The sequence below is a fragment of the Athene noctua genome, chromosome 1, assembly GCF_965140245.1.
Source record: "Athene noctua chromosome 1, bAthNoc1.hap1.1, whole genome shotgun sequence".
In the NCBI taxonomy this organism is placed as follows: Eukaryota; Metazoa; Chordata; class Aves; order Strigiformes; family Strigidae; genus Athene; species Athene noctua.
Window position 1 is genome coordinate 56,059,998 of NC_134037.1, and position 25,916 is coordinate 56,085,913.

A 25,916-nucleotide genomic window follows, 5' to 3' on the forward strand; every position below is an offset into this window, starting at 1 on the left:
AAATTAAACCTCCTTAAATGTAGGTGCCTTAACCTGGGCCTGAACCCAGCCTTTCTGGCTTTATACAGGCTGTTGGACCATAGTGCTGGAAAGCTGAAACAGTTTTACTCAATTCAGCAGTCTGGCTGCAACCTCTGTTGAGCTGCTACAAAACCAGAGGGAAAGGCAGGGTAAATGCCTTCTGGTTAACTTGCACTGTGCTCCAAGCTGTTGTGGCAATGAGTCATCTCCATCTACTACTAGTTTGAGATTGTATATTCTTTGTTTGCGTTTTAGGCATGCTTATTTTGCTATATATTACACTGTTGTGACCGGGGTTTGAAACTTACTATAGTTTGAGTATGAAACTGTTTCACTTCATTTTATTCTCACTACTGAAAGTATTTAGTAGGTCTTTACAGCACTTGAAAGTCAACTTTTGAAAATTTTGCCAAAGGAATTAGTTTGAGCAAATTTCATCAGTTCTATGTTTCTGATTAGAGCTTTAAAATGGTACTTTTCTTAAATGTACTTTGCCTGGCTAGGGAATATATCTAATCATTGCAGATATAGCATTGAAGTATAAGGGAGTGGGAGCTGATCAAAATTTGCAGTGAATATCTAAGTGTCTTGAAGTTCTTTACAGATTCACCTCAGACATAAATGAAGAGGGGTGTAACTTAAGTGGCTATCTTCCCTTTTGGTCACTCACAAGCCGTAGGTTCCAGTTTGAGAGCTAGTATAACTACTTGTCCACAGAAGAAGAAAATATATGATGATTAGGAGGGCTTTTCAATATGTAGAAAATAAGGAAGCATGTATGCCAACCCCAAAGGTTCTGAGACAGCTTGCCATGTTATAAATTATTTTTCAACCAATAAAAGTGTGGAATCTGTAATGGTAGGGTTAAAATGAATGCTCTTACTTGATACGGAATCTACGTTTTGCTTGATACATTTCATTCATGCTAGTTTCATCACATCATGTATCATTAAATCTGGTAGACCCGGTTCAATCTTGCCTTATTGCCTGGCTTATTCCATTAGTATCTGGTTATCCAATTCTGTGCTAGAAACAAGGCTAAATTCTGGTTTTGTATTTGCAATTGCATTCTGTATGCTAGCTAATTTTTTTAAAGGTACTTCACATTTTTTGGATAACTGAGAAATGGACTTCAGTGTTAGATTTAGATACAGGAGAATCAAAAAGGATCCTTATATACGAAGATCCATCTGCAAATTCAGTAGAAGTTATAGGAATGAATTTTGGAATTTGGTTTTTGGATTGAAAGCCTTTCATTTGCCAGCTTGAAATATTTTTATATAAAGCTGAACATCTTTAAAGATTCTCCCTTTTTCAGGACCTAAACATAACACTGTTTGTCTGTTAAAACATTAGGTCACTGAGAATTCATGTTAGGTCATTCAAAGAGAGCTTATTGTTTCAGAAAATAGACCTCCTGTGTCTATAGACCTATGGTGGGATGTATTTTCTTACCTACATATTAGTAAGTAAGAGTAAAAGTAAAATTAACATTACTAGGATATTTTCCTTCTGGTTCCTTTTTATACCTGTCTAAATCCAGATCATTTCTGGTATGTCCTGTGTACATAAATTGTATTGGTTTTGAGAGCTGGGTTCCACCTTGGGCTGTGCTGATGACCGCAGGATGTTTATGTGAACTATGCTAAGTTTTTGGCAGACTTCTCCTGCTGAGGTCTTCATGCAGTACTCTGTCCCTGAGACACTCATGTCATTTAGGACAGGTTTTTTTGTTTGTTTGTGCACCAATAGTTTGCAGGTACTTTAAGGGAAAATATATTTAGGCTAGACATGTGGGGAGTGTCAACACTGCTGTGAGAGCTGGCAGGAGCATGAGCAGAATTTCTTTAATATGTGAAATAAAATCTTCAGACAACCCTGAAAAAACCTGTTTAATAATAGTATAGGATAACTTTAATACTTTTTCCAGTTTCTAGGGCTCAAAAATGCCAAATAAAGATAAGACAAACTTTTGCATTGACAAAGGAAGATCTATTTTACAAACTTAATGAGGGTAATGGACGTGGTTTTGTCATGTTCTTTCTAAACCTGCTTTGGGAGTAAACTTCTACTGGATCACCTTTTAGAAGCAGAGAAAGACCTTGAAAAACCTAAAGATTTGTATTCTGTAATAAAACAATCTGTAGTTTCTAGAGAATTTGATGAGAAACTGTCACAGTGATATTACCTATGAATCTCTCACTTGGGGCTAATGGGAACTCAGGGTCTTGGTCTTTTTAAAATAAAAAGTCAGAAACAATCATTAGAGATAAAGTATCAGAATACCTATTTAGGTTATGAGTTGACTTCTGCAGCTTCAAGAGTAGGGATTAAGTTAACATTTCAGTATTTTAAACTCTCCTTCTCTTGAAGGATAGCACAGGCCACACTACCATCTGGCTGTTCTGATGGAAAACTGCCTCAGGCTGTTTGTTCAAAGCCCCCCCGGAGAAGCCTCTCTTCTGAATTGTTAACATACTGTCCTTGGTGTCCTTTCCTATGTTACCTGAAGGACCAGTATGACATGTTAGACACATAGATGCACATGTAGTTTTGTGTCTAATAGCTGTAGGCAGTTATTTTGAATACGTACATGTATACAACTGCTAAAAAAGTGGTTAAGACTATATTTTGTGTTTAGAGTTATTTTATGGTCTGCATCTAAAATGTCTATGGAAATGAGACATTTTTTGTCCTCAGTTATATTTATGTTCAGGAAAGGACTGTAGGGCTCTTCAGGTCTCAACAACCAACTTAGTACCAAGGATTTATGGCATCTATTTAAATTTAAGATGACTGCACAGTGGCATGTGAGGTAGAATATTCCTTTTTTGACAGTGGGGTCTAGACTGGTTTATGCAAACGTGAATCAGGCCTCTGATGTTTTTTAAAGGGTATGTATGGCTCAAATCTGTATTAAGTAGAAAATAATTTTTTTAACAGAGTCTAAGAACATAGTTCTGAGTTTCTGCAGTCAAGTTTATAGCCCATCAAAGCTTTACCAGCTCCTTGTACCCCTACAGCACAGCACTTCTGCATTTATGCCATGTGCCTAAAAGGCACATGAGAAGCATCTCAAACTTGTGTTTTTGTTCTTGGAGGACAAAGCAGCTGCAATTATATTCTGCACAGTCTGTTTCTTTTGGAGGGTGGTCCATTAAGAAGCTAAGTAGGTGTGAGGTCTCAGGCTGAACATATAAATAGACTCTTTGGAGAATTTAGCTGCCAAACGCTAATAAGTTTTTATTGTACAAATGAAATCTGAAATGTATAATAATTATATAGAATTTCATGGCAGTGGCAAAAATGGATATTTTGCACATTACACCAATATGTGACAAATTCCAAACCTATGGAAAGAATGGAGGTCTTGAAGCTGTTTTGCAAGATGGATGTACAGAATGAGGGTAGAGACTTTTTTCTCAATATTTTTATTAAAGAATGGACAAACAGTTTTAAACAGATCTTTCTGAAAAAGCAAAAGCCTGAGGTATAAGAAATTGGAGTTGGAATGGTGAAAATTTGACCATGTCTTAATTGTCTGAAATCCTAATCTTGAGGAAGCATCACACTTCCCACTAGAGACTGAAGCAAACCACATTATAACATCAGGTAATTATTTTAATGGTTAAACTCTTTTCTCTTATGCTTTTACAATTTATTACATCATTTTTTTGTTTTGAGAAAAACTACTTTCACAATCTTTTCATTATTAATACTATTAAAGACATAATAATATGATTAAAAGCTGTTTAATCTACAAAAACTGGTGTGGAAAATGCTGTGTATTAAGACTAAATTACTATGAATTAAAATGAAATCTTCACAAGAAAAAAAAGCCAAGAATACAAATGTTTCCTATGTGCCCTTTATAACTATCATTTAAAGCATGATCACTTGTTATCTCTGCATTCTCTCTCCTTATTGACATTTGCCTTCCTTTGAGAACCTCTTGCCAAACAGTTCCTAAGAGTAAGAAACTAGTGCTTTGGAAAAGTTTAAGTTCACAAGTACCAGCTTCAGACTTGCCATCTCTTCCCAATGGAATTTCTTCTCTTTTTTCATCCCAATCATTTACAAGGTTTGTGTCTGGAGAACCTTTTAAAGATAAGTATTACAATGTTCCTGGCTCTCTTTAAAGAACTGTGTTTTTTACTTTTGAAGTATAAAAAACAACGACAAAGTTGGTAAAACCTGGGGTTTTTTAAGTCTGTTTTCCCAAGGTCTGGCATTTGTTTTCTTCGGTCTAGTACAGAGTGTTTGCTCTGAATTATAGTTGTTGTCCTTCAATATGAGGACTTAGAAATCCTTTCTATATTCACTATATTTTGGAGCTGATTAATTTGGTATCCTCTTATGTATGTCAAAATAACCTGTAGAAAAGACTATAAATATGGTTAGGAATATCAATATATCTTTTGGGGTGCATCGCTTTGGAGGGTGGGGTTGTAAGATGCTTTTCTTTTGGAAACTGGTTGGTCATTGCAGTATGTAAGTACAGAGAGGATTAGTTTTAAAGCTCTGCACATGTGTAGGTGATCACTCTTTAGCTTCACCTTTCAAAATAATCAGAACATAACAGCCTTTCTTCTGTAGTTATTTGTTGGGGGTTTTTTTGTTTATTTTGTTTTTTTATTTGTTTGAGTGTTTTCGGTTTTTTCCCTGCCCTTTGTTTCCTCCTGGATACTGTAGTTAGGCAGGTATTAAGGATTTTCATGATTATATGGACCTTCAGCTTTTCTTAGTGCCCTTGTGCCAGGAATCGTGGATGTCAATGGCGCATATATATATCCACTACTGTTTCAATGGCAGCAGCTAAAATGGTAAATAAAGTACAGAACATTGTATATCAGTGAGCTTGGTTCATACTGTAGTCTCTTAGTCCATAGATCCAATGCTGTCCAAAGAGGTTTGACCTTGCTGCCTGCATACTGTGCACTTTAAAGTCATGGTGCTCATGTGCAGTAAACACAATGCTTTCAGGGAGTTTTGTTTCATAGGTAACCTGAAGTGTAGATCGTCTCTCAGAGGCCTCAGGATTACTGTGTGTCATGTTCGTCTGGGAAGCCTGAGTTGTCAGACAGGATCAGTAATTTGGAAAATTAAGGATATGTTTTATCTCCCCTTCCAGTCAGGAAGGAATCAGTGTCATGGGGCCAGGGTACAGCAGAATGGGAGTTGCACCAAGAGCGGGAGTCATGGCTGATCAGCAATAAATGGTAGAAGCAGAAGAGAAGTGAGAAAGAAAATCTACTCTAGTTCAGTCATGTTATGAGAAGGTAAGAAAAGAGGACATGCTGAAAATTTTTAGCTCCATGCTCATAAAAATACTCACTGTAGGCCTTAATTTCTCGAAGCATTGAAGTTCTTAATTCTGAAAACAAAGTGAGGATTAGTTGCTACAGGAAAATGTAACACTGAAAGGGATTTGAGTGGGAGTGACTATTGCGGAGTGCTGCCTCCAATCAGTAGAACTGATCCCTTTGAAAACTGCTGCCTTGTTAGGCACCACACATTTTCACTTAAGTTTTGTAGGTACTTGAAGTACTCAGAAAATTACTTCCATTTAGGCAGTGAGAAGACATTGAGCCCATGCCCCAAATAGACTCAATCCTAAATGATGGAGGCAGTTTCATGCTCTGAATACCACTTTTATAGAGGCAATTGATTGCTGTCCTTCAGCCTCAGGTGAGGCTGGAGATAAGATTCCAGATGCATGCCTTTCTCCAGGTGGCTGACCGAGGCATTCTGCCACTCAATATACTGACAGTTATAAATCCATCCTTAAAGGTGTCACTTTATACCTTGTTCAGTGAACTGCAGTACTGAACGCTCTGTAATGCCTGCATCACTCTTTGCATATGGCCCTTAGTGTCCACTGATGATGAATGGCATCAGCTCCCTGTTGGACAGAACCACCCAAAAGGGCTAAATCATGGTGGGTGCTGTCCACATTTTAGTCAAAACTCCCTAAAATGCAGTTGTAAGTACAGTCACTGATGGAGGAGGGTGAGATCATACAGCTGACCACATTTGTATTATGGTTCCTATTTAGAACAGTTAGGCAGTGAAAGATGGAGGGAGTTAATTTTATTTCTTTGGACATCAGTGTTATGTTCTTTCCGACCGTTCCCTCAGCATCTGCTTATGGCAACTGTTTGAGACAGGATAGTAGAATAGGCAGATGTTATGATTCAACCCATTTTGGTCACTTCTGAATTCTTAGTGTTATCTCATTCCCCAGGATGTTTGACTAATTCCCATGCTATGGATCAAACTGGACTGGAGGCAACTGTTCTATTCAGTTTCTGCTGAAGATGGATCACTGCTGAAAACCTTGAAAGATTCAGGGAGCCAGAAAATTTTTGCATAACATCTTGTTTGCACTGCAAACTTTAGTCTTGCTGCAAAGTGTGAGATCTTTTTTCAGGAGGGTTTTGTTATGTGAAGTAATTTAAATGGCACTTAATAAGTATATAAACTTATGTGCTGTCATATCTGTGATCCATGCTGATTCTCCACCTGTTGGTTTCAGGTGCATAGAGGGACACACTGCAGCAGCAGAACATTCTGATATGGAATTACAGAATCTGATAGAATCATACAACCATAGAACAGACCAGCTTTGAAGGGACCTCAAAAGATCATCTGATCCATCCTTTAGTGGGAAAGGGAGCCTAGATGAGATTACCTAGCACCCTGTCCAGTTGCGTCTTGAAAACCTCTAGTGAGGGTGACACTACCATGTCCCTGGGGAGGTTGTTCCAATGAATGATTATTCTCACTGTAAGGATTTCTTTTTAAAGTTGATATGAATAATATGAATATACTTTACAGCAGCAAAGGATTTTGTTGATTTGTTTTGCTGTGTAGTTGGTTGGGGCTTTTTTTTTTTAGTGGAATATAATTAATATTAAAATAATACATTTTAAGAATAACCTCTCTTTCCTTTTCCACTACTCTACTGCTAATTTTTTTCTTACCCTGTCAGTTCTTGAAAGTTGCTTTTCAGAGTTTGCAAAAGGCAAAATGGCAAACTGCAATGAAACAACAAAGGTAACCTGCTTTGCTTTCAGGCTGTCCTCTTTCCAACAGCACATCAGAATGTGTTTTCACTCCCATTAGAGCGGCAGGATTTCTTCTCTTGAAGACTGTCTCAGCTGATGGAAGTGGTGTAAATGGAGAATGCAGTTACGTTTTAACTAGAAATATGAATGCTGCATGCCTAAAACATGCAAGCAATACATTTCAGAAGTGAAGGCTTATCTCTTTCAGTGATTATTCCTATGCATTTCTTTCCATCTTCCATACCTTTGGCTTTGCTGTCTGCTTCTCTGTGTACTTGATGCTTCCTTGTACTGTTTACTATGTTCTATCTATGCCATTCAGCATGGCATGGATGGAAGAATGTGTTGCCACTCCTTATATCAGCTCTTGATACTCTTGCATTTCAAGCAGGGCTTCCTTGGAGCCAAGCAGCATGAGTAGGGTGAGAGTCATTTTTTTGAAAAGTGAGGCCCAGACAGAGAAGGAAATACATTTTTGAAGTTGGCTAGAATAGAGGCTTTAGATAGCAAGAAACTGCTGCATTGTACACTGTACTTTATTCTTGCTGCAAACTGTCTGACCATATTGACATAGAATCATTGCTTTTAAATAGAATTTAACTAGCACATAGCTGAGGTCATATTTTACATCTCTTCAAAAATAGTATATCTAAAACTCAATATTTAGTTATCATTAGGCCACCAAAGATGCTGCTCTGTCCATTGACTCACTTTAAAATATGTTTCCATAAAAATGCAACCTGAGATAAAAGCCAACAATCCTGAAACTTCAGAAGGAACCACGATCTACTCTAGGTGAAAGTTTTGGATTTTCTAATTTTTTATTGTTATATTTTTATTATAATTTCTGTCCTGCTGTCTTAAGAAGCATGTCTTGTCTTAAATAGCATCTTTCCGGTTAAGCAGAACTGAAGACCATCTGAGTTTGAGTGCTAGCCTGGATGTACTGGATAAAAATTAAGTTTTAAATTTCTCACTCATTTTGCTTGTATACACACAAAAAGAAAAACTTGCTTCTTGGCTTTTAACTCTGAGAAGCTGCAGAGTGACTCAGGCTTGTGATGAAAAGTTTCTGCTGTGATGACAGCCCAAGAATGCTGTCTGCTGGATCAGGTCAGCTTTGGAATTCAGGGCGCTTCTCTTTTTATGTCTGTGAACTTGACAGGAGCTCTTCCAAAAGGAAACAAACCGGATATTTTTATGATATGCCACTCATTCCGGGTTTCTTCTTGCAGTAGCTCAGTCACTTGTTTTCTTCAATTTTATTTAAACACAGTGAGACTGAAGAGCCTTCTTGCTATCTGAGAAATCACCACCAGGTTTCCCAGTAATTCTCGAGTTTTGACATGTGTCTCCAGCTTATTCGTCCTTGAGCAAAACATACTTATAAATATTTTCAGTGGCTAGAGCCAGACTGGGTCATTACAATAATTCATTCTGACTGTCATAACAGAAGACAAAGAAGCTTGCCCAGTAGTTTCTGTTTCTGCCAAAGCATATCTTTAAGGACATAACATCCTAGCCTTTATTTAGCTGTGCGTTACTCTGGTTGCTTCACACACTGCTTCTGATTCTCAGGAGGAGAATTCCTACTTCAGACCACACAGGGGAGCTCCGTTTAGATGATTTGTTATCACATCTTTCAAATGTTTGCCAGGAGCTTTTTTTTTGCTTGTGAATACTGCATTACAGTACTGTACAATACTATTTTATTATGCAAGGAGAACTGAACTTTGTAAAACTATCTGGTATTGTTTTGATTTGGAAGAATTTACGCATCAGGAACCATCATAGATGGCTACATCATCACACTCAATCTGTCCTATATCTCCAAGGAACTTGATTTTGATTAGTTTAAGTATTTTGAGAATATTTTCTCTCTCTCAAATACTGCTTTAAAAATTAGTACAGTGGTTCCATTTTCATATTATCTTTTTCTTTTGATCAGATTTTTATCCTGTCTTACTGCTTGTTTAGCTATGATATATATTCTTTTTGGATACAGCACATGTGTTACTATTAAAATATGCTTGTATATATCTGCATATACTGTATGTAAGTATACAAATTGGACAATGAACTTGCACAAATAAATTTTACAAATATGCTTTTTTATAAAAGACATCTTTTGTGTATATGGATATGAAAAGTGATCTAGCATGACTTAATTTTCAGTGTTTGTTTTCAATGCCAGTTTCAGGCCATATATAAAAATAATAAATTTAATTTTTATTACAAAATATTAATTTTGGAAAAGCGATATAAAAAATTAATCTAGGCAAAATTATGAAATTACATAGAAAATATGTACCCATTCCTTGAGGAACATTCCTTGAACTTTTCTTGAAACTTTACCCTTAGGTGCATCAAAATCTTTGCTTTTTTCAAGTATCTTTTTTATTTTTTCTAAAACAGTTTTAAACAAGGTAATCATCTTTTGAGAATTATTAATTAATGCTTTTATGTATAGCACTCAGCTAAGTCATTCGTTATACTTCAGTACAGAGTTGTTCCCAAAAGCAAAATTACGAGTAGTTTCAAAATTATTTCAGACTGTAGACACTAAAACTCATCTCCTTTGTAAATGATGGGGAGCAGAATGACAGACTGTACTGTTCACTTGAGCAAATGTCTAGACAGGCCCCCTGCATCTGTAAGTAGAGTCTGTTGGATCCTGACTTTGTCCATATTGACAAAAGTCCTGTCCTTGTCAAAGGTTTTCTATTAGGATAGTCTGCTAAATTAGTCTGAAGTGTATCTTTCAAGGTGGAAAATGAGTTTAAACAGGAAAGGCTAAGGTAGAAATAAGACTGTGGCAGCAAATACAAGTCAACAAAGGAATGCTGTCAAACCTGGCAGGCCCAAAGCCTACATGACCTACATGAAGCATTTCACAGTGTTTCTATTGACAGATGCATGACTGAACCTGCATCTGGCAAGTTCTGCTGAGAGCCACCAAAACAGCTCCTTTTTTTTGGCCAAAAGAGTGGATATAAAACCCTTTCTGTGACTTGCCAAATGCACACAAATAAATTTGGCATGCCAGCTTCTATTTGAGACTGTGGTAGCAGGTTGTACTTTTCCTCTGACTGTCATTATTAACTCTTCACAAGTGCTACATCACATCTTCCATTGCTAATGTCTAGTTGACCCTGTTAGATTTGTTGTGCTTCCATTTGAGTTACTGGGAGGTTGCCTTTTTTCTAGCAGCTGCAGCTTTGCAGGAGCATGCTCCGCAGCATATTTCATGCCTCTGGCCAGCTACACAAAGCAAATTCTGCTTTTTGATATTTGGGCCTCTGAGCACATTGGATGTCTCTATGCAGCTGGCACCAGACTCTTGCACTTACGCAGAAGCTGGCTAGATGTGAAGCAGTCCTCAACTGCATCACCTGAGCACCGATACCTGTGTTAGTGAGCGGGCATCCGTGCTAATGCAACTGCTTCCAGGCCAGTGTTTTGTATGCAGCTAGCTCAGGGTGTAAGCAGAGTCTGGTTGCACCTGCCTATGTAGATATCTCTGTTGTGTCCAACAGAACGTGTAGAACTGCCAGTTCTGGTCACTTAAAAATAAATTATCAAATTACAGTATAAAGAAATAGTTGTACCATTACAAAATACAAGAAGAGTGGAAAAATAATGCTGCTGCAAAGGAAAAAAAACTTTTTTCTTTTACACCAAACTATTTCCATTGAAATGCCAGAGCGTACAAAAGTGGGAATTGGCAGGAGACTCCTCCACGCAGCATTTCTCTGTTGGATGCTTGGGGGAAAGCGGCTTTGAAGCTGGATGACTGGGGAGGCTGGAAATCCTATTGTGTGTGCTTAGGATTTTGAACAGGATTTTCAGAACTTTTTCATTCTGAAGTGCAAAATATGATAGTTGGTATGTGGCAAATGGTAAGGTTTGTACCAAATATGCATAACCAATTATGGAGTATGCTATGGAGCAGAAAGAACAGCTTTGGTGCCTGTTATACTGCGTTCCTAGAACTTCACTTGGTGATTGAATGATTTTAAAGAAAGTGAAAGATAAATACTTCCACACCCATTGGAAAAGCAGATATTTTCCTTTTAACAGAGAACATCTGTTGTAGTTAAACTTATATATGAAATACTTTTTTTCTGAGAAATGAGAGCTACTGCAGTTTTTACAAATGGTAAAGCCTGAAAAGAGGACAAGAGTCCTTATGAATTAAAGGTCCCCTTCTATATAGAAAATAGGGATTTTACAGTAACCTCCATGATTCTCCTACATTAAAAAAACCCACACACAAAACCCCACAAAAAACAGAAGCTAGAAATAAAAAACCCCACAGCCTCATTTCTAAGACCTCTAGAAGGTGTTGTCTTCCCTCATTTTACACAGATGTAGTTGTTAGTATTCTGGAAATGTAGATATCAAAAGCCCTGCTTTACACACTGAACAGTGTGAACAGCTAAATATTTGTGTATGTGACATTAGGTAGCATTAGTTTTTGTCTCCTAAAAAGGCTAGTCCAGATAATAGTATAAGGGCCAGCTTCTCTAGCTCAAAAGTTGACTCATGCATTTAGTTACTGATTCAGCTGAACAAGTTCTGCTTACAGCACATGAACAGGCCCATATAGTTGCACAAACTGCTCACATGATTCAGAGCACAATAATCTTTTGAGTTAGTGTGATGGTACTTTTTTTCCCTCCATAAAGAAGGTTGAGAGTCGCAGAAGACAGTTTATCTTTTAAAAATATGTTTGATGCTGTACTGATAGAAGCGATATTTTGGGACTGATTTACATCAGGAGGACCCTCCAAACATGTATTAGTATCGACTACTACATCAGCCAGTGCTATTCTAAGAGACAGATTTTGGGACTCAAAAGTGAATTTGATGAGAATTTAAAAAAAAAAAAAAATCCAAGATAATCAGTCCTGAATGGTTTTTTACTTTTTCTACCTGTTGCAGTTAGATAAATAGGTATAGTTCAAAAAATACATCAAAAAAGGTGGAGGAACAGAAAACACCATAATATGCTTTGTTTGAAGACCAACCACAGTTTTGATACTTGCAATGTTGGCTACAATGAGGTATTTTATACTAGCCTGACTTAATTCAGTAGAATATGGTTTTGCCCAGAGTAGGTATTGATTACAAAAAAATTAAAAGTGTCCGAATTGTTTAGTGCTGCTCCAATTTAATGCCTAGTTCAATCTATCATATATGCATAATTTTCATCCTGTCATGGATTAGTTAAAGCTTTAGAAGTAGCCTAAGGGAAATGTAGAATATTGATTTACAGTGCTACTAATGCAATGCTAGAAATAAGCTGTTATGCCTTGTAAGAGCAGCAGAAGCAGTTATATGCAAGATCTGATTGGTTTTATGTGAATGGAGATAAAAGTGACATGGTTGATGAAGTGAGCTGTTGGAAAATGTCATTATATTCCTCAGTAACTAAATTCCCTCTGTCCCACACAAATGGAAAAAAAATCTCAATAATATTTTAAAATCTGGGTTTCTTTTTAAAAAGTACTTTTCATTCAAAAAAGCTGTTGTTGGAAAATCTTTATAATATGTTTTTCCCTGAAACTCTTTTAATTATTATTGTGAGAGGCTGGGAAGTTTGTGGCTTGGTTTCATTTTTTCATTTTCTCTTATTGAGAGCAAATTACATTTCTCTTATTGAAAGCAAACTACATTTTACGTGTATGTATGTGTGTGTATGTGTATTTATAGTGAGAGAGAGAGAAAGGAGGGCAACCTTCAACCTGGAAAAGGTGGCAGAAGACTAAGAAATATTTTCCCATCATTAATTTAGCCATTCCAACTTAGTTATATATGGTCAACTAGTAAATTTCTCTTTCCAAACTGGCCTTTGCTCATGAAACACAACATGTTTCCTTTGGCTGCAGGAGCTTTAAGTAGACATGGTACAAGAGGCTAACAGTGCTAAGTGAGCGGAAAGGTCTATTAAAACTTTTTAAAGTGGGCAAGAAAGAACAGTACTACTTACTTACTTGAACTCAAAGTATTAAAATATGAAACTGTGGTTCTACTACTACTACTGTGGTAGTAGAGAAAGTGTATTTTTTCCTAGCTGAGAATGTAAGATACTATTGGCAGGTGATTGTTGATTATTTGTAGACTTAAAAGAAATAATTATCATCTGAGTAGTACTGTTTGAACTTACTCTCTTATATAGACTTATTTTGTTTACTTAGCAGTTTGTGAAAGAAAGAGTAAAATTCATATTAATACTGAGGATGGAGAAAATATTCTAATTATTAACAGTGGTTTGAGTTTGGCCTGGGAGGATACTAGTTCTTCTGAAGGTGGAATGCAGTTTTTCTTTTGTTTGCCTGAGGACTGAAGTCCACAAATTATGGCAGGTCAACTGGTTGGCGAATACCTTTTAATTTGTATTAGTTAATGCATAAATTGGTATTTTTTCACTGCATTTTGAGTTTCAGCTTAGATTTTCTGAAATGATGTGATGAAATATAAATATACATAATTACCACAAAACACATCATGAAAAGGAACAAGGCATATATCTGTCTAACAGTTTGCCCCTTCTATTTCTCCTTCCTTTGCACATTCCACCTTTTGCTAGTCTCTTTCTTTTGGCTTTCCTAATTTTGTTCAAATTTTAATTTATTATTATCAGCAACATATTTTATTATAGCCTTTTTTAAAATCCACATTTATTTTTTTTCTCACTTCCTATATATAAAGTAATATTTCTGTACGGTATCACATAATTACTTATGTAGTTATTGCATTGTCTGTTTGTGTATGCTTAAGGATAAATGGAAACAAGCCATATCTCTTGTAATCCATTTGGCTACGTAGAACTAAATGAAAATAGCATCTGGTTGGAATTGTTTGTTGAACGCTTAGGTCATTGTTATAAATATGAGAAGTCTGCTGCTATCTTCCATTGTTTTTAATTGTCAAAGGTTTATGTGTAATGGACAAAAGACATTATATTTTGATGAAAGCAGAATTAACCCTTTTCCAGAACTGGAAGAGCAATGTGGTTGTGAGAGTTAATAACCAATACGAAATTTTGCTTCAACATGGTTCATCATAACAATAAAATTTCTCTGTATGACTTTTTGAACAACCTTACATCCAGTTGCTTCTTTCAGTAGGACAGAGGGACTGCATAAAGCTATGTAGTGGACTGAGAACTCCATGTTCATAAATAATTTTTTGCTAATTGTAGCACACCCCAGCCATCCTATCACAGCAGCTTCAGCACCCTCCAGTAGCATTCGTATATTCAACTTATTCCTTATGTTCCTTTGCAGTATGCTTTCTTGTTACAGTAAGAGAAATGTACAGAGACCTGCTCATACGCAGGTCACCACAGGTGACAAACACGTCATGGGTTTATTTTCCTGCATCCACACTAGAAATCTCTCTTAAAGGAAAAAGTGTTTGTAAAGAACAAAAATAATACATATCTGACAGCTAAAAGTATTCTAACATTTCTGTTTAAAACTAAAGGTGTCCCTGACTAATTCCTACAGATATAACATTATGGTTACCTTTAATAACTCAGCCTACAATTTCATATGTGTTTTACTACAAGAGTTTAAGTATTCAGTCTAGCACAGAAAATGTTATCTGCATAGAACAGGAGAGACTGTATTTAGAAAATTTACCCCTTGACTATTGCAGTACCAGATTCTTACCCTTTTATTTCCCAGTAGTGCCTATTTTTCTGAGTAGTACTAGTTGGATTTAGGTGTAAGGATGGCAAAAGGGGGCTCTCAGTTTAAAGTGCTATAGTGTAATCTGTTTCACACACACAAAAAATTTTAATAAGAAAAAACAGAAGCCAAAGGAAGTAATATCTTCAGCACTTGTGCATTTGCAAATTACTTTCCCTATTTTAAAAGTGTTCCAGCTCTTTTTCTTTGTAATTCCTAATTTAACAATTTTCAAGATAATCTTTGGCCTAAGAAATTATTGGAATAAACCTAAGAAAACTGTAACACTAAGAGACATTTTTGCAAAAGTTAACATCTAAAATGCCTAGAGGAGAAGAACTTTATTCCAGATTTGACATCTGTCTCTTATTTTTAACCAATGATTTTAAATAATTTCACATTACGCATCTTTATCAGGTGCATGTTTTTATACCTCCTAAATTGTATCCCCTACATTTCTTCAATGTGTGTGCTTCTTTCTTACTCAGTAACGCTTTTCTTTATTCCCTCCTCAAAGTGTCATAACTATTGGAATGGTTTATGTGTATTTCCAGGGGTAGGTACTTGGATGTTCACATTTTATGAGTGATATGTGTTACTATGGTCTGTTCATTCAAAGTAATTTGGAGGCAGAAGGACAAGCCACTAGCATGTGGATAGAATTCAAAAAACAATGCTGTCATCGTTCTATTTCTGTGCTCTGGGACACGCCATGTAATCAATTACCTTGCATCAAACCAGCGATGTGTTAATAAGTGCTAAGCACACTGTGGTAAATGTGAAATCATGAGAGTAATTATAGCCTTTATCTTTATGGGCTAAGCCAGGGTTCACAGCTGAGCCCATCTAGTGGGCTGCTGCCATCAAAAGGTCAGCTTCTGTGCCCTAGCTCGGTCTTTTTCTCCCCCTCCTGTGCTCTTGTCATTCCTTTACACCATGTGTGGCAACTGTAAGGTTCTTTGGGACCTGCTTTAGCTGAGATAGCTAAGACTAATCAACCTTATTTGCCGCTTTAGTTTTCTCCTATTTGAGAAAATTAAAGAGCATTACAGAAAAGTTTCATCAACATTGAAGGAGTGAGCAGAGGAAGAACAGGTCCATAAGTCACATAGCATGTTTCATAGCCCATATTTTTAATTCAGGTCTTTGGCTCTAAATAGTTACCATGGTTTAGCTGAGTGGCGTGATTTTTTTTTTTTTTTTTTTAACCTGCCTCTTGCATGTGAAACAGAGCCAGTTGTTCCCTTATATGATTAGAAGTAAAAAGAAGTCTTGAAGATGAGCTATGTTGCAATCTGTGTTTTATAACTTTAAAAGGTCGATTATATCAGTGCACTCTAGATATTTAAAATCCTTTTGGATTACTTAGTAGTTTGGGACATCTTGAGTTAAAAGGTGATGTTCTGCAGCAGATCAAACCAGTCTGGGTTCAGATCTATGGTAGTCAGCAACTTCAAACCGCTTCATACTGGAAAAGAAGACTGGAGAGAAGTGTATGTTGGAGGAAGGAGTCCAGTGCTTGGCCAGTTCAACTCCTCTTTTCCCTGGTACGTCTATGACTAGATACAGCCACTGCAGCAGCACCTGAACAAATCATATGGCCAGTCCTCCAGTGCAGATATGCAGGAGCCCAGGCTGTGACCACCCTTCTGCCCGTGCCCACAGGTTGGTCAGGGCTAGTTGCAGGCAGCTGCAGGGGTACCACACTGGTGGGCTCTGCTGGATGTGGCAGCGCAGTGGCTAATTGCCAAGGCTGGTCTCCTCGTGTGTGTGGCTCATGCCACAGCAGAGGAGTAGGACAAGCTCTGACCTTACCCTGCATTAGAGACTGCAGAAGTTTCAAACTTTGTAAATGTTAGAGAGGTGTACCTCTTGCTACTATATGATATATTCTGCATGCTTTTTAAGGTCTATGTCATATATAATTCAAATATAAAAGTAGACTTCCTGAAGATAAAGTAATCTGAATCCTTCAACTTTTCAGTATTTTAATTAATTTTTAGTTTCCTGCCTTTAAGCTCAGGACATTTGTTTTACTGCAAAATTGTTACAATTTTCCATGCCTGTGCTCGACAAAGATGGACTGTGCTGTTCTAAGGGAAATGGAATGAGGTCACCTTATGGAAATGTTTGTCACATAATAAACATCACAGAATGAGAGTGTAAAAAAGGAGCCTAAAATGACAACAAGAACAGTCAGCTATTGGCAGCAGCTGAGAGGAGTAGAAGGAAGCATGTGGCAGCAGGAAAGTGTGCAAGAGGAAAAAGAGAGAGCAATGCAAAAAGAGGTGGAGTGGAAAGCTGGAAATGGGTTCCCATTGTTCGAAAAGGATAATATGGCAACTTTGCATACCCCAGCAACAGGGGAAGGTCAACATCTGTGTATTCACTGGAACACAGACAGCATGTTTAAATCAGTGTTTGAAACTGAATGCTGGCTGTAGATGATCCTACAAAGAAACTGTCAGAATGCAATGACGTACTTTGTCAAGTAAATGTCCCTGCAGCCCAGTGTGCTGACTTACAATAGGCCTAAGCAGATGCTTGAAGAAGAGGAGGAAAAGGGCAGTCATCCTAGAAGATGAAAAGGTCAAAACACTGTTCAGTTTGGTTTGAATTTCATGTTTCTTGGGATTTCAGTCACAGTTTTTGAATACTTGGAGATAACAATACTTGTGTCTCTAAGTACACCTATTGTGCTGTCTCCTTTTTATTTCCTGATAAAATTTTAGTTTCTTAGTATTTCTTGATTTTATTAGGAAAATATATTAAAAACAATTTTTAGATGATAAATTTTGTCTCTTCTGTACATTTGTCGTGTCTTAGATTTTGAAAATGGGGACACTTTTACTATTTCTACCAGAAAAAAAAGAGTTTAACTTCAGCAAAGTATTATATCTTTTCCTTTGCAGCTTTTTGAAAGGAATCTGATACTTGGGTAACAGTAGTGCTAATGTGCTAATAAGGATTTAATAGTCTTATTTCAGTTACATAGATTATACTTAGGCAACCTTGACCCAGTGGATTGTTGTTTTTCGCTGTTTCATAAAATAGGGTATGATTCTTAGGTACTGCTCATTTTGAGAACAGAGTAAGCTATTGATCGCTGTATTAATCCAGACCCCGATGTAAGAGCACTTGCCAGTTGCTGTGCATCTTATTAACACATAAACTGCCATCTGCAGAGTGGCCTAACAGAGGATTATGTTGTTCCTTAATGCCACCCATCTGAGTGGCTGTTATAAAAATAACCAAATAATGCTACTCAAGATAATGCCCCAAGCACATTGACTGCAACATCACCTGTTGTGCTTCTCTATAAACACCAAGCTATCATCTAAAGTGCAAGAGGAGTCACATTATCCTCATTTTAGTTCTGTCTGCTTTGGAGTTGATCACAGCATCCAGTTTTGCCCTCCGTGGCTTACTCTGTCATTTAAAGAATCCAGCATGTATTATCTTTTTCCTTTCACCTATTTGCCACGTTATTGGGGAAGACAACCTCTATTTTTCAAGGATCAGTATATTGTTTGATGCTGGGGTAGGGAGCTATGAGCAGTGGTACTTGTGAAACATTACCCCCCAAAATTACTACCTATTTTTACCCCGAGACTTAAACAGATTCTGTCCTAATGGATCACTTGGTACAGGCCCAAAGCTTGTCTTTGCAAAAGGCAGATGTTCTTAGATAAAGTTCTAGATGTTTCCCCCAACATTGTCATTATTCTACTTTTTTCCTTTGGGTAAATTGCTGAGTTTGATTTTTTTTTTTATACTATTTTCTTCTGAACCACTGAATCTTTGGTAGTTTTTACGCTCCATGTAAGTATTAAGTGTTAGAGAAAGATGAATACTGAGCTAAAAGATAGCTTTAGTATGATTCAGCCAAATTCTTGTTCCTTTGTTTTCTGTTCAGGAGTTAATTTTCAATAGATTTATTGTTTTACACGGGTAGTGTGCTATTTATCTTTTGCCACATTTCACAAAAATTATTTGGTGAGCATATCTTGGAATCGTTGTTAGGGTTGAGTTGTCTCCCAACACCATTACCACAATCTACATGGCTGATTTTTGCCATGTAGATTTGATGAAAGACCTTAAGTGCGATTTCATATTTATTCTTAACCAAACTCTGTTCACTGACTTATTTATTTCATGTAAAGTGAAAGTTGATAGCATCACCATTGCTGGGCCATTGTGTGTGTGGTACTCATGGTCATCCTGTCCAGAGACAGGAGTCACCTGTGATGGTGTTTCCTCTCTCTGGTGGGAGAGTGGAGGACCATATCAGGGCTAATGTGGGCCAGCCATGCCACCCAGACTTCAGGGGAACAGTTAGTACTGGAAGCTGTAAATATAAGGTACTACTGCAGTATTTGCAAGTTAAATTAATTTTATCTTCTGTAAAAATTTTCCAGGCTATGAACAGTTTTTCAGTAATGTCACTTCTCATATCCTGCAGTCAAGGCATGCAAAAAGTACTCTGGTGAAAGGAATTATTAAAATGACATTTTGTCATTCAAGAGGAGTAGTATTTATAACAGGTTTGTAAGTAACCTTTCCCTGAACTCTGTAGTGAATGAACATGACAGTGTACTTTTTCAAATGGAAATTAAGTGTTTGAGAAGAGTAATTAAATTGTTGCAAGCTATGGGTGGGGTAAAGAAGTGAGTGATTTCAGAATGTTAAAAGTTGAAGAAAAATCACTGATAAGAGTCAGTGAGGAAAGCAATCATAGAATTATAGTATCATTTAGGTTATTTGAATTGGTTTAGTAAGCAACTAGCCCTTTTCTCATCCCCCAAATAATTAACAATCAATTCCTTCCTTATTCTAATTTAATTTTGGCAAGGTAAGACAAATTTATCAAATCTTTAATAATCTTGGGGCAGAATTATGAAATACACATAGTCTTTGAACTTGACCCAGAAAATTACTTAATGCAAAAATAAATAGCTCTAATGCTGATTCTTGGAAAGTATTAAAGATGAAAATTCAGCACTTGGAACTACTGATGTGATTGGTAATAAATAATACACTGTCCTGGGATGAATTATACATGGGGTATTGATAAGTGATTTATAACTGAAAGATCAGTCTGAGTCAACTGGAAAATTGTCATAATGAGGAAGAGGCTGGTGATCTGCAATCTATATGCTTGCAGAAAGTCACTGACCCTGAAGAGAAGCTGAAAAAAAATTCTGACACTGGAGGAGAAACAAATAAGATTTTTGCTGTCATTTATTCAGACTCCTTATATTCTGTTTAAGTTCAAACTGTCCCTGGTGCAAGATTTGCTTACCAGAGCAGAGTAGTTACATGAGCTATAACGATAGTTTCATTGTTTTCAGTGAAGCAGCTACGTTAGTTTGATATTGCTAATTCCCTTATGCTATAAGTGATCTGCAAATCTATTGGCATCCTTCTGATATGTCACTGATTTGGTGATCTTAGTCTATGCCTGTATCAGCGAATCAAGCTGTGCCGGGGCCCAGGCCCAGGCCCTGGCAGGCAAACTGTCCTTGTCCTCCCTGTGGCCCAAAGCAGCTCCCAGAAAATCCTTACACACAGTTCAGGAGTTAGGGACTTGGTCAGCCTAGCAAATGATCCCATTAGGTATTTGGATGGAGCCTTTTTTATTCTTTTTTTTTTCAGTATTTTGCTTATGTATGACCAGACTGTGCCAGTTGTGCTCAGGGCGCGAGAGCAGTAGGCAATGGCCCTCTTCAGCCTCCTGGCCTGAGAGGTAGAGAGGAATCTACTAAAACACACCAAAATGTTCTACAACTCGTTAAAAAATATGTTGACACCAAGTACCAAGTACTTTAATGAAAAATGTTGTCATGTAAAAAAGATGTCCAAAGCCAAACAATATTTGGTAGAATGATATTAATTTGGTGTTTCCTAAATGCAGCTCCATATAAATTAAATTTTATGTCAGTCCATTCCATAAATGTATTAGAAAACATTATTCATTATATCCTTAGATAATATCTTGAACTAAGTTGAGATAATAGCTCAAAGTTTTAGCACATAGCAAATAAGTTAAGTCCCAAGGTACTAGAACAATAAATGAAAATCTTAAGTTTTAACTGATGCATGGACTCATACACTTTGGGGGTCCTTTAGGCTACCATTGGAAGATATGCTGAATCTTTAAACATTAAATTCAGTAACTATTATGGGAAAATAAAGCTCAATCAGCAATGTCTGTGTTTAGGAGAAACAATATTGTCTGGTACATTTCTCTCTCACTCCGTCTTATATTATTAAAGATATTCTTGTCTGTTTTATACCACAAAGTAATTTAGGCCACGATGATTAAAATGCATACTTTTCTTTCTCCAAGCTGTTTTTAAAAGGCAGAATTATCAATTTTCATGGCAAGCCATGCTAAACTCTTTCACCAGCCACAAAGTCTTAAGTCTTTAATTTTAGGAAGGCCACGTGCTGCATCCACGTGAAATTTCTGGTATATCCATTTTAAAATAAAGGAAGTGTTCTGCTCTTTCTAGCAGGCTGCTTAGGTCTTCTGCACAAATAAAAATGATGATGTTACATTTTAAAATGTTTGACTGCTTTATATGCAAAAATGTGTTAAAAAGTAAGTGCTTTTAAAATCCTTAATGCTATTGGGAGACAATGCTAATTTAGACATAAAAGAAGGACATTTTCTTTGGGGTGCTTTCCAGCTTTCTCTGGTTTTAATACTTCTCCTGTTGGTAAGGTGCATGAGGATGAGCATGGGGGTAGGTCTCATAGTCAGTGCTCAGATCAGGTGATGACTACCTGCAGCAGACCTCCCAGATCCTCCACCTCACACCTGAGAAGTCCCTAAGAACATGCAGGCATACAGCATGATCTGATTGAACAGACCTCCTTAAAGAGGTGCTGAGCCATTACAGAGCTTGTAATATCAATATAACTGCAGATGCCTGGAATGAAAGACTATTAATTATTTTTTCTGAAGCACAAATGTTCACATTTAGTCTTGAGCCCTGAAGTGCCCAACTAAGGTTAGGGACATGCCTATCTTTAAAAGTGCTGATCACTATCTAAATGTGTCCTCAGTGTTTTTATATTGTTATACAGAAGTGGAAATACAAAAAGTATTGAGCATGTTGAGCAATATTGAATAATTCCAGTGTCAGAAGCTACGGGGTAGACTGGGGAAAGGTGGGGTTTGATATGAGCAGATTGCAGGTGCTGTGTGGAAGGAGTGGATCAGGAAAAGAGTGATTTTGGGAGGGTACTTGGATAACACAAGCTTCAGTGGGAGAGAATTTGATGGTAAAACCTCAGAGGAGATGCAGACTTGACATTAGGAAACACTCCTTTACGAAGAAGGTAGCCAAACACTGGAATGAGCTTCCTAGAGAGGTGGTCAATGCCCCAGGCCTGTCTGTGTTTAAAAGGTATTTGGACAATGCTCTTAATGATATGCTTTAACTTTTGGTCAGTTCTGAAGTGATCAAGCAGTTGGACTAGATGGTCGTTGTAAGTCCCTTCCAGCTGAACTATCCTATCCTATCCTATCCTATCCTATCCTATCCTATCCTATCCTATCCTATCCTATCCCATCCCAAAGGGATCAGAAATAAATTGGAAGTAGAGGGGGAAAAGCAAGAGGTTTTGGGAAAGCATTGTGGGGAGAGGAGATGGAGTTTGGTTGGAAATGGCAGTGGGTGACATGGACAGAGTTTAGGAGAGTGAAACTTTGGGAAGCAAAGCATTTGCACTTGGGAAGATTAGATTTGGGAGGAACTGGGACAAAAGAAATAAAGCCAGGGGCTTTAGTGGAGAGGAGTTTGGGGGAGGAAAACTGGAGAGATGGGAGGTTCTATGGCAAAATGGACCCTGAGTCAAGATCATATTCAGCTGCCAGAAGCCATTTCCCTTTCCCAGACATATGCATGGTTTTCAAATATCTTTGCCCTGACTTTCTGCCTTCATAAAGCCCTATGTTTCAAATTTCAGGGACCTATTTTCTTAAAACACCAAACAGTTTTAAGATTCTGATTTTCCTTGAATTCCAAAGCTAGCAAACAAACTCAGCATTCATATTCTGTCCTTGATTCTCTGCTTCTTCATTCCTCCTGTATAGAAATGCTGTGGAGTGTAATTGAGAGCTGTAGCTGTGACAGCTTTTAATATCTTCCTTTTACAGACTCATTTTGGGCCACACTGATTTATGTGTGTCCTGGCGTGTAAGTTCACACACCAGGCTAAGGTGCATCTGAGAATTAGAACAAAAGCTCTGGGTCAGATGCATTGAAGTAAATAAGCTAGAGATATAATGCAGTAAAACCAGTAATAATTTAAAATAATTTGATATGAAAAAATCTTAATAATCTGCAAGATGATTACGAGTGAAGTACTCTTCTTAATAGTGAGCAAGATAATGAGTTCTTTTGAGTTATCACCATGCATTATTTAATTTCAGGTTTGAAGGAAGTGTGTGGGCAAAGATAACCCATACTTACACTTTAAATACGAGCTATAAGATAAGGCACAGAAGAAGTTGTATTGGTGGCTTCCTATGACAAATTTGGACCCTCCTGTATTTATGTACAACACAGTAACTCTCTGATAAGATGATTTTTCACTTTATTGAGATGGTTACTTTGAAAGTATTGCAGCTTAGTCTAACTGTGTCTATAGTAGAGTTGTAACAGTTGGCACAGTGAGGTCATCTGGAATCTGCATTGAAAGTTAATTTTTGTCCCTTCAAAAGCCAGTTTTCAAATCTTAAACTTTTAAGAAAAATAAGGGCAACACCGCAATTGGTTGCTGAGGAGCCTAATGTTCAAAGTAGGATTACGGGGTAAAATTTGTTCATTAAATGTTACTGGGTAGACTGTGAAAAATACCTAAAGCATTTCCCCCCACTGTGGCCTAAAAATAGCCAAATCAGTTTAGAGGAAATCTTGGGAGGTGTCAAGAAAGGGGAAAAAAAGAAAAGAAACAAAAAAAAGAAACTTGTATGCTAGGTATCTGTTCAAATCTTGTTTAAAGAAAAAAAAACTAAGAGTGTTTTCCATGTAGCCTCGGTTTTATAGCTGTGATAAGCTGCTTCCCAGAAGAAGACAGTTGCTTTTGTAACCCTATTTTTACACTTTTTCATTTCCAGTGTATTTAAACAATAAGAGCAGACATCAAAACAGATGAAAGTATTTGTTTTCAATCTAATTTTTCAGCACTTTATGCAACTCACACTTTCTTGTTAAGCTCAAGCAGTTTTGCCTACTGCTATTTTAAGTATTACAAGGCTGCTCTGGAATATTTAAAACAGAAGTCTTTTAAACACACAGGAAATATTCATTGTTAGTGATTTGTTAAATGATCAGGCTAGTAAAAATCTAACATATGATTAATCTGAGAAACAAGTAGTATTTCTTTCAGCTGGTTTAACAAGTAGGACAAAACCCCCATTCAGAATGCATCCCCTTGGAAATGTGAGTGAATTACAGCCTAAATAGTTTTCTGATTGTGTACATTACTTGAAGGAATATTAAAAGCATTTGAAGGCAAGCTAAATCATTCTGCAATTCGAGCACTGAATTTAACATGAGTGAAATACTTAGTGCTATTTTAACCGTATTGTATCATTTCCCGAGACTTGAATGGAATGTCTTTTTCCAACTTGCAATAGTGTTTATTACTCAATTATTCGGTGCTTGCTAGTATAATCATAAAATATAAGAAAAAATGGCATATCTTATGAAGCATCTTGTTTTATATAATAAACATTTTTCCTTTCGGAAAACTCGATATGGGATTTTTTTCTTTAAAAACACTATGGTTGGGGAAGGGTTGTAATTGCTATGTATTTTAATCATCGATCTAGTACCTTTTCAGTGTCCAGCTACAGGAATTCATGTCCTACCTTTTAGTTGAATGAAAGCTGTCCCTCGATAGAGGGAGTGTCTGCTTGCCAGCTGTCACCAAAAGTCCCTGCTTTCTTAACTCAGAGGTGCTCCTCTTGCAGCAGGCATGATTCACGGGAGTGCTCAGCAGGCATTTCAGAAGAGTTAGGAGGAGGCAGCCCTCTCATTCAAAAACCCTTTTTGGTGGCTTTTGGACTTTTTAACTTATTGAAAAGCTGAGCTGAATCATATGCTGGCTACTGACTGATGGGTCTGCCTTCTGATTCAGTTCCAGGAGAGAATAATTTTTTGTTTCCTAGCAGAAGTGGCTCTGTATGAGAAGTGGAAGGGGATTGGGGATTCTCACTCATTTAACCCCCCTGTTCTTATATATCTGTGTTAAAGAGGAGCATGAAATTTATTTGACATGTCTCTCTAATGGGATGAGCTCTTTTGGAGAGTAGAAAACAAATTCCTTTATGTTCTGTAACCAATAAAAATTGCTTCTTATGAGGAAAACTTACAGAATTTTGCCATGTTTGTAAGTCTTCATATTCTTGTAGCAAAACTCAGATTTCAGAAAGGGGAGACAAGCTTCCTAGAAGATCTTACAAACACCTTCATGTCTTCTGTCCATTTTTCTACTTCTGTGAATGTATGGGTCAGATACACTATCTGAATTTTTTCCACATTAAGAAATGATAGGTAAGTCCAAAGTATTAGTGTTTCCTGGAATCCAAGAGAATAATCTCAAATCAAGATCTTTTCTTCCTTTCTGTTACCACTTCTGAATCCATTAATCCGAGTGTTGGATCTGGATGATTTGAAAATTCCCTCTTTGAAACACTGGTTTCATGCCTACGATAGTCCCATACCAGACTTTCAAAGATCATGTTGTACTTTACCATATCTCTTGTATTCTTGTTTCTATCTTACTGATATATCTTATGCTGACACTTAGATTCAGCATGAACAGTTCTTTGTTAAGAAAACCTTGCTTTTGGAGTATATTCAGTCACTGCCATAGCCCTTTGGATAATGAAAAAAAATTAGAAAATTAAGTATAAATCTTGAAGATGACAGTGCAGTGTGTGAATTATAATCATATCTGTTGATTGAGGCAGATTCGTCTTTTTTGCAGTCGCTGTTTCATTTTGATGTTTCTCTGATGTGAGACTTGTAACTACATTTTAAGAGCACTTCTTAAATTAAACATCATTAGAGTTACATTATTGTGCTATTTCAAAAGGCAATGTCAGAAAAGT

At 37.0% G+C, this 25,916-nt stretch overlaps 2 protein-coding genes across 3 annotated transcripts in view; one reads left to right on the plus strand and one right to left on the minus strand.

Annotated features, from left to right (window-relative positions):
- Window positions 1-24,784, minus strand: part of COL10A1 (collagen type X alpha 1 chain) — a 41,713-nt gene extending 16,929 nt beyond the window's left edge. Inside the window, exon 1 of the mRNA XM_074923541.1 lies at window positions 24,672-24,784. The gene's annotated coding sequence lies outside the window, so the exon portion shown is untranslated. The remainder of the gene's footprint in view (window positions 1-24,671) is intronic.
- The window catches only part of NT5DC1 (5'-nucleotidase domain containing 1), a 155,577-nt gene that overhangs the window by 33,049 nt on the left and 96,612 nt on the right, over window positions 1-25,916 (plus strand). The window lies entirely within an intron of this gene.